Raw genomic sequence first — 8,375 nt, 5'->3', positions numbered from 1 at the left:
GGCAAGAAGAGAACTCACCGTTGCGTCCTCGCTCCGCCTCGGCGAGACCCACCCGCTGTGTCCTCCGCGGGTTGCGACTGCGCGAGCCAGAGCTCTAGCCCTCGCGTCGCGCCTCCGCCGGGAGGGCGTAGTCGTCCACGTGACCCAAGAGTGCCCGCCCCGGGTATGACGACCCCGCCTGACATCCGCACGGCAAAACTCTGCCAGCACCTCAGAACTAACTGGCCGCCTTAATCATGTGTTTGACAAATGTGATCGGTTTACTTATTTGGTGCTTATTAACTCACTATATTTATCCAAATTTTAAATGCACCCAGCAATCGCTGTCTTAGGAATTTACCTATACAATATTTATAGAAGTTCTTCACGATGCATATAATCCATGTATAAGGATGTTTATTGCAACGAGAGAATAAGTATAGCTAAGTGATAATCAACCCAAGGAAAGGGTTAAATAAAGCACAGTAAGTCCTTAAAGTCCTTAAAGTAATTATTCTCGGATATATCGACTGTTAAAAGGCACAACACAGAATATTATGTGTAGAGTACACGCCTTAGTGTAAAATTATTTATTGAGATTCAAATATGCTAGTGTGTACACAAACTTTTCTTTAAAAGGCAAAATAAATGTAATGGCTATTTGCGGGAGAGATGGAGGGTGTAGTTTTCCTATTTTGAACTTTGCATTTTTTTTCTCTTTATACTTACCTGAATTGAAAAGAAAATAAACAAATAATCCTCATATTTGTATTCAGGACTGGAAGCTAGATGACCCCGGTAGATTTTTATTTTAAGTTTCCTGGATTATCTTCGTGCAGTAGTTCTTACCTATGCCTTATAGTTACCTGTGAGTTTTTAAAGTCATGATACCCAATCTGCCCCAGAGCACTGAAATAAAAATTTTAGTGGGGAGGGAGATACAATATATATCTTTTAAGTTTACTAGCGATTCTAGTGTGAACCCAAGGTTGAATGCCACAGCCTGTATTTGGTATACTTAGTACAAGGATCTCTCTTAGGGATCTTTGACCCTAGGTGTCCCAATGGTCTTAGGGTAGCTGAAATCTTGTCCATTTACCCCAGTGTGCTTTATAATGCCATCTTAAAAATAAGCCTTTACATGTAAAAAGTTAAGAAGTTCAGAATAATGGTTTTGCCTCCAGTGCTGGTTTCTTCTGATTCTGTTATGTTCAATATACTTTAAGGGTGATCAGTAATATTTTGTGGGATAATTTCCCTTTTGATCATTTGTTTCACTGATTGAAACACAAATGAACCATCTAGTTTTATAATCACCAAAGTGATAAGATATATTTATTATAATTTCCATTATCTGTTGGCTGTCCCAAATTATTTTATTTACACACGGAGAGTGTTATTAGTACCTAGTTTGTGTTATTGAAGGACTAAATAAGGTTTCCCATTTTTAATGAAAAGTGTTCTTTTTTGTTTTGGCATAATATGAGCATTAAAAAGTCCAGACCTTAGATCCATTGACCTAAAATCTGACTTTGAATAAACTCAGCTCTTTAGTAAATATACTCACATATACACACAAGAAGAATGAGAGAGGAAGGGAAACTTTCTGTCAAAAACATTAATGTAGTTAGTTATGTGATAATATAATATTCTTGGAAATCTATAATGAAGGGCAGAATAAACTACTTTTTTTTTCAGTTCCCAGATGCACATGCAAAAACGCACAAAATCGGCATTGCAGTAATGCACATTAGGTGACAGCAAGAACCCATAAAGTTCATGTGAAAGTCATTAAAGTTCAGAATAAAATTCATGAATCTTACTGTTTAGTAAGGCTTTTAAACAGTAAGATTCATGAGTTAGTTAATTTCGTGCAATAGAATAGTTCTAACCAGTTTGGTCACTGATACTAAGTTCTATCAGGCACTGTCTTGTCTTTCTACTTATCTCATTGGAACCAGTTTGTTTCTTCCTTTGTTCTTTTTTTTTTAAAATCTATTTATTTGTTCTAATTAGGTGTAATAACAAAAGAATGCATTTTGATTCATTGTACACAATTGCAGCACAACTTTTCATTTCTCTGGTTGTACGCAATGTAGCGTCCCACCATACGTGCAGTTCATACATGTACCTAGGGTAATAATGTTCATCTCATCCCACCATCTTTCTTGCTCCCATACCTCCTCCTCTCCCTCCCCTTTGCCCAAAGTTTTTCCATTTTTCCCATGCCTTCCCCACCCCCCACCCCCATCTTTTTCTTTATTCTTACATTCTTTGCTTTCTGGTGTTTCTTACTTTGGCCTCCTAGTGCCACCTAGTGGTACATGGGGCATGAAGAAACTTTAGGTTTAGGGACAGTTTCAAGTGTTCCTTCTCAACTTTGTGAGCCCAGCCCCTCTATACTGAGCATCAGGCTTTTATAGGTAGGGTTTCTAGGTACCATGCTCTTTTTTTTTTTTTTTTTTTTTGGTAGTGCTGGGGATTGAATCCAGGGCCTTGTGCATGTGAGGCAAGCACTCTACCAACTGAGCTATATCCCCAGCTCCCATGCTCTTTTCTACTTAGAGAAGTTAAAACATTGTCTTCACTAGTTTTGGGAAGGCACCTATGTGCTGCTATTTTCACTAAAGAAGTTTGAAGGGTATACACACCCATGTATATTTCCTACTCCTTTAAATCAGAAAACATTAATAATGTTGCTTTCATTAGGCCACTGTGACTCAAATCATAAGAGGGTGGCTTTAAATGTCATCTATCTTCTATGATTCCTAAACCAATGTGTCTACAGTCTACATTTGTTGTGAATGCCTACTTGACATTTTCATGTGGATATTGTGGCAAAGACAGTGGTGTTCCCTAAATAACCCATCTACTTCCAGCTCTATGTGCAGTTTGTTGAGGCCCTGAGTTCTGGTCAGTTGGGCTGTGAGTGAAAATGTATTATGCATTCCTGGGCTGACCACAGAAGAGCTGATATGATATCTGTCCATTTGCCTCTTTTCTTTTTTCCTGATTTAATAAGGACTTGTTTTTGATTAAAAAAAAAAAAAAAGGTCTCAAACATCAGGCTGTTCATAAAAGTGACCCACAGTATCAACTTTAGAAAACAAAGACTACTACACTAACTATTCTTCTAAAGATGCACTTAACATGCCAGCTCTCATTCACAAAAATACATTGTTGTATTTGTGTTGAACAGCTCTACACAGGACTATTATGTGGGGGATAAAACACATACCTCTAACTCATTGCTGCTCTCAGGTGCTACAACTAAATGAGATTGCCTTTGCAGTTAGGGAAGCAACAACTGAAATCATGTATCAATGGAAAGAACTGTACTCCCTGCGTAACAAGAGATTATTTTGGAGACAACTGATAAAAGCATATATTCTTTTTATTGTGAAGTCATGAAGAGGTATCAAAATTAAAAGCAAAAATTACAGGGTAAGACTTAACAAAACTGCTAGGAGCATCAAAAGAAGTGAAAATGGTACTAGACATAGGGCAAAATGAATTAATGAACATGGGAAGGACAAAAATAGGGAGAACAGTGAGCATGTGCTGAAGATACTAGGGAGAGGATCTGGTGAAATTTTGATCTTAGACAAGAACCTAGGTAAAGAAATAATGGGATAAGATTTCTAAACCCCACTATGTGTTTAAGAGTCATGCAGTTCTTCCTCTGCCTCTATTTGATCATTCTTGATCAACTCCAGCTGGTCATCCCCCATCTTCATTATCGTCATCATCCAATAGGTCCCCCTCCTCAGCAGAGTCATCTGTACCCTCCTCAGACTCCATCTTCACATTAGTCTCATTGTTCTTTAGGGAGCTGCTTGTTTTCTCTGCTCCTTTTCAGTTTTTTTCCAGGCTTTCCAAAAGAGAATCCACTTTTTGTTTTACTTGGGTCAGCTCCTTCTTAATGGCCTGAAGGTCATCTCCTTTCAACTTTCCAGACTTCAAAGAAGATCCCTGCAGTCTGCCCTTCGAATTGAAGCCACTTTTGCCCCTTCAGGAGTTGTTTCCTGATACACGCTGGCATTTAGAGGGCAACACAGCCCTAACAATAATAGGAGGAGGAGGAACTCATGCTGGATAACTATAAATCCTGTTATAATAATCCTGTTGAAAGTCATAGTCCAAGTTAAAAGAGGAGCTTAATAGAGGGGACAGAGAAGGGTGTTCTGGTATCGACCCGTACATCTCCACTGCAGATCATTTCACATCTGCCTTTCCTCTGTTCACTTTTGGTTCTGCAGCCATTAATATCCAAAACCTGCCAGCAATCATTCTGCCATCCTCTCTTGCTACACAACCCCAAGCATTTCTCTCATTTATATACTGGATGATGGCAAAAGCCCTTATGGACAGAACAACCCACAATTTTGCCATACTTTGAGAAGATTGCCTCCACATCAGACTTCTTGACCACCAGAGTGTTGAGATTCCCAATGAATACATGGGAGTTCATGGATGGAGGATCTGTCTTGTTGGTAATGTTGCTAGTCATCATGGTCGATAAAGTTCCTCACAAAGGTGAAAGAACATCACCCAGGAAGGGTGTGCATCTGTTCTGAAGGCCCCTCTGGTTAATGCTGCTCTGGGTTTGGCATCCATGTTGCTACCAGTGGCCTCTTTTTCTATCACAAAAATTAACACCATCCTATATGGGAGAATCTCTACCAGCCCGAGGCTTTGAGTGATTATGTGGAACAAAGACCACATGCTTTTCCCCCTGATACACTTCCCCAGTTTCCACCAAGATGTGAAAGACATATAACTTAAGTGAAAAATAAAATTTTATTGGTAAGGCATTGAAATTTTGAGGTTGTTATTATAACATAGCGTAGTTTAACCTGGTATCTCATGATAATATCCAATTTCACTGTATTCAAATTAAAATGTTAGTTTTCAATGCAAGGAAGTATTTATCAGCCAAGTTCCCAGATGCCCAGTCAAGGGCCAACCTTGCAAGCCAAAGTTTTTAAGGATGTTGGTCTCAGATCAGCTTTGTGAACTCATTACTGCACAGGGGGAATAATGAAAAAGGAAATGCCAAGTCTCTAAATTAAACATATGCACACAAACTACCGCCTTCTCCCTTAGTGCTGTCCTTTTGAGAAAACAAACCACGTTGTGTACTCTCTTCAGGCATACAAAGGAGAAAGAAGAACAAAGAAGAAGCTGAGCTAAGCACATGAGGCGGAGTGAGTAAAGGTTAGAGATTTTAAGAGGTGAAACATTTTTTGTTCCCTCCTGACTTTTACGTTCCAGGTGAAACTCTTTTTTATTTATTTATTTTTATGTGGTGCTGAGAATCGAACCCAGGGCCTAACGTGCTAGGCGAGTGCTCTACCGCTAAGCCACAACTCCAGCCCTCCAGGTGAAACTCTTGAGTCCTGGGCATTAAGCAAATCATACATACCTGTTAATTAAGGGTGGAAAAGGGCATGTAAGCACTGAACACCAGGTAGGCTGCATTGAGCTGGAAGGGAGCCTTGGCTATTTGTTTCAGGCCAGGCTTAGCAAATATACACTGAGTTACTTGGGTCCAGTAGCAGACCCAAAGAGCTTTTGGTGATATGAATCATAGGATTCAGCCTCCTGCTTCTTGACCTTGAATGATGTTCAGGAAATTCACATTGGTCACATTTGGTCTCAGCAGAGTAAGAGAGACCTAGAGTCACTGGAGAGCAGACACAGATAAGGTAAAGACTAAATTATAGAACAAATATCTTTTGGTACTTTGGCCTTTTAACTTAAAGCAGTAGATAGAGTAATGTTTGCTGCAATTAGAGATATTGACAGAAATAAAACTAAAACTTCATATCTCCCCCACATGGGTCCTTTCCAGGATCCTGAGGTTCTAAGAGACACTAGTAATGTGCTCACATGGTTATCCTTTATACACACACAGAATATATAGAGAATATATATAAGCTGGATGCAGTGATGCATGCCTATAATCCCAGCAGTTTGGGGGGCTGAGGCAGGAGGATTGCAAGTTCAAAGTCAGCCTCAGCAACTTACTGAGGTCCCAAGCAACCTAGCATAACCCTATCTCTAAATTAAATATAAAAAAGGGCTGGGGATGTGGCTCAGTGGTTAAGTGCCCCTGGGTTCAATCCCTGGTACCAAAAAAAAGAAAAAACCTGAAAATATATTTATATATACTGTGTGTGTGCGTGTATGTGTGTGTATGTGTGTAAATAATTTAAGAACAAACTAAAAAATGTGGAAAAGTTGTACAGGGTCACTCTATATCACAACAACCATTTCAGTGTATATTTCCAATCTGATGTCCATTAGCCTCTAATGCTTTAGTGTATATTCCTGCAAACAAGGACTTTCTTCTCATAATTGTAGTCATGAAATCAGAAAGTTTCTGATGGCATATTACCATCATTTAAAAATTTTTTTAGTTGTAGATGGATACGATACCTCTATTTTATTTATTTAAGGTTTCTTCTTTTTTTTTTTTTTAATGTTGTACAAACAGTCGAACTCAGTGCTTCACACATGCTAGGAAAGTGCTCTACCACTGCGCTATGACTGCAGCTCCAACATTATCACCCTTTAATTCCTCTTTTTTGTCTTTTTTAGTTACACATGACAGTAGAATGTATTTTGACATATCATATATAATGGAGTATAACTTCCCATTCTTGTGGTTTACATGATGCAGAGTTTCACTGGTCATGTATTCATATATGAACATAGGAAAGTTATGTCCAATTCATTTTGCTGTCCCATTCCCATCCCCACTGTTCAATCAAGTGAACACCCCCACACCTAGCCTATTGTAAGTTAGCATACGCACATCAGAGAGAACATTCGGCCTTTGGTTTTCTGGGATTGGCTTATTTCACTTAGCGTGATAGTCTCCAGTTCCATCCATTTACTGGCAAGTGTCATAAGTTCATACTTCTTTGTGGCTGAGTAACATTCCATTGTATATATGTACCATATTTTCTTTATCCATTCAACTGTTGAAGGGCACCTAGGTTGGTTCCATAGCTCAACTATTGTGAATTGAGTTGCTATGAACATTGACCATCATTTAATTCCTAAATCCAGTTCTGAATCAAGGTTACATTTAGTTGTCAGGAATATTTAGCCTCTGTCAATCTGAGATAGTTATTTGGTCTTTCCTTAACATTTAAAAACTTGACATTTTTGAGATGACATGCCATCCATTTTGTGGAATGTCTCTCAATTTGAGTTTGTCCAATGTTTCCTCTTAGTTAGTTTCAGTTTATACAAAAAGTAGAGACTAAACTTTGAGTACTGGTGGGCTGTAGAGCTACCTTTCTGTTCCTTTCTCCCTGGCCAGAGCTTGCTTTACTCTACGACCTTGCCATCTACCCCACTAGGAACACCCCACTTTGAACTACTGTGCTCCATATCTCCCACCAAAGTCCCCCCACTTCACGACTGAAGTGTTTATGGAAAAAAGAGAAGAAGGAGAGAAATTGTTATAGTAATATGTTTTGGGAAAATGTATACAAATAACAATTTAACTTCAATTTGAGACCATTGTCTCTTTTCCTTCTGTTGCAGGCACTTTTGGGGTTCTGGCTAAGGATATGTTGAGTTGGAAATGAGTTTAGTTTTAGTTTAGTGGTATATACTTATATGGTTTATAGCTTCCAAGAGTATTCCTGCTGCCTACTGAGATGACTTTCTGTGTATGCCTACACCAACGTGAGGGCTAGGCGTCTATCAAAATGTGAATATGGACTGAAGCATCTGGCATGAGAATGATCTCTGAGTAATGGAGGAGAAGACTGATTTGAAATGGATTGAACCAGAAGTTAGTTTGTGGAAATTTCTCTTATCAGATTTTTATTAAATTTATAAAAATTATAAGTATGAGGACCTTTCCTCATTGACAGTATACTTGAGGGTATATAATGTAAACTATAAATCCACCATGTGTCTTTCTTGATAGGAATTTCATAAAATAAAATACACCAGAATTCCCATGTCTAAAGTACATAAACCTGTACCAGGACTATAAACAGTGAGTTTGTTAATTTTGAAAAAGTAATGGTATAAGAAATATTGTCATTATAAAAATCATAAAGTGCACTACCAAGGAATACAGAGTGTCTAACTGGAAATTGTCCATGACAGGTTTGGGTAAGCAGCACTCTCTAGGTTGCTCCAAATTCCATTCTGCACTCTAGGTCAGAGAGGGAATGATGGAGGGACAAATCTTGTATTCATGTAACATATCCTCATTCTCAAAGTTATTCCATACAATCGTGCTTGAGAAAGTGCACCTCAAGGCTAATGCTTAGCCAGTGTCACTGAAAATAGCCACTGAGACACAAGATTAGAAATACGTGCTCCTGAGAGAACTCTAAGTCAGTAGAGACTCTGCTTAATCAGAT

At 38.7% G+C, this 8,375-nt stretch overlaps 1 protein-coding gene and 1 pseudogene across 1 annotated transcript in view; both read right to left on the bottom strand.

Annotated features, from left to right (window-relative positions):
* Window positions 1-172, bottom strand: part of Rfesd (Rieske Fe-S domain containing) — a 12,375-nt gene extending 12,203 nt beyond the window's left edge. The window contains exon 1 of the mRNA XM_015483756.2: window positions 19-172. The gene's annotated coding sequence lies outside the window, so the exon portion shown is untranslated. The remainder of the gene's footprint in view (window positions 1-18) is intronic.
* Window positions 173-3,638: 3,466 nt separating this feature from the next.
* On the bottom strand, window positions 3,639-4,489 carry LOC107148179 (annotated as a pseudogene).
* Window positions 4,490-8,375: the final 3,886 nt, after the last annotated feature.

Source organism: Marmota marmota, unplaced genomic scaffold, assembly GCF_001458135.2.
Source record: "Marmota marmota marmota unplaced genomic scaffold, marMar, whole genome shotgun sequence".
In the NCBI taxonomy this organism is placed as follows: domain Eukaryota; kingdom Metazoa; phylum Chordata; class Mammalia; order Rodentia; family Sciuridae; genus Marmota; species Marmota marmota.
The sequence above is the reverse complement of the archived record's forward strand: the minus strand, read 5'-3'. Positions and strand labels throughout refer to the sequence as shown.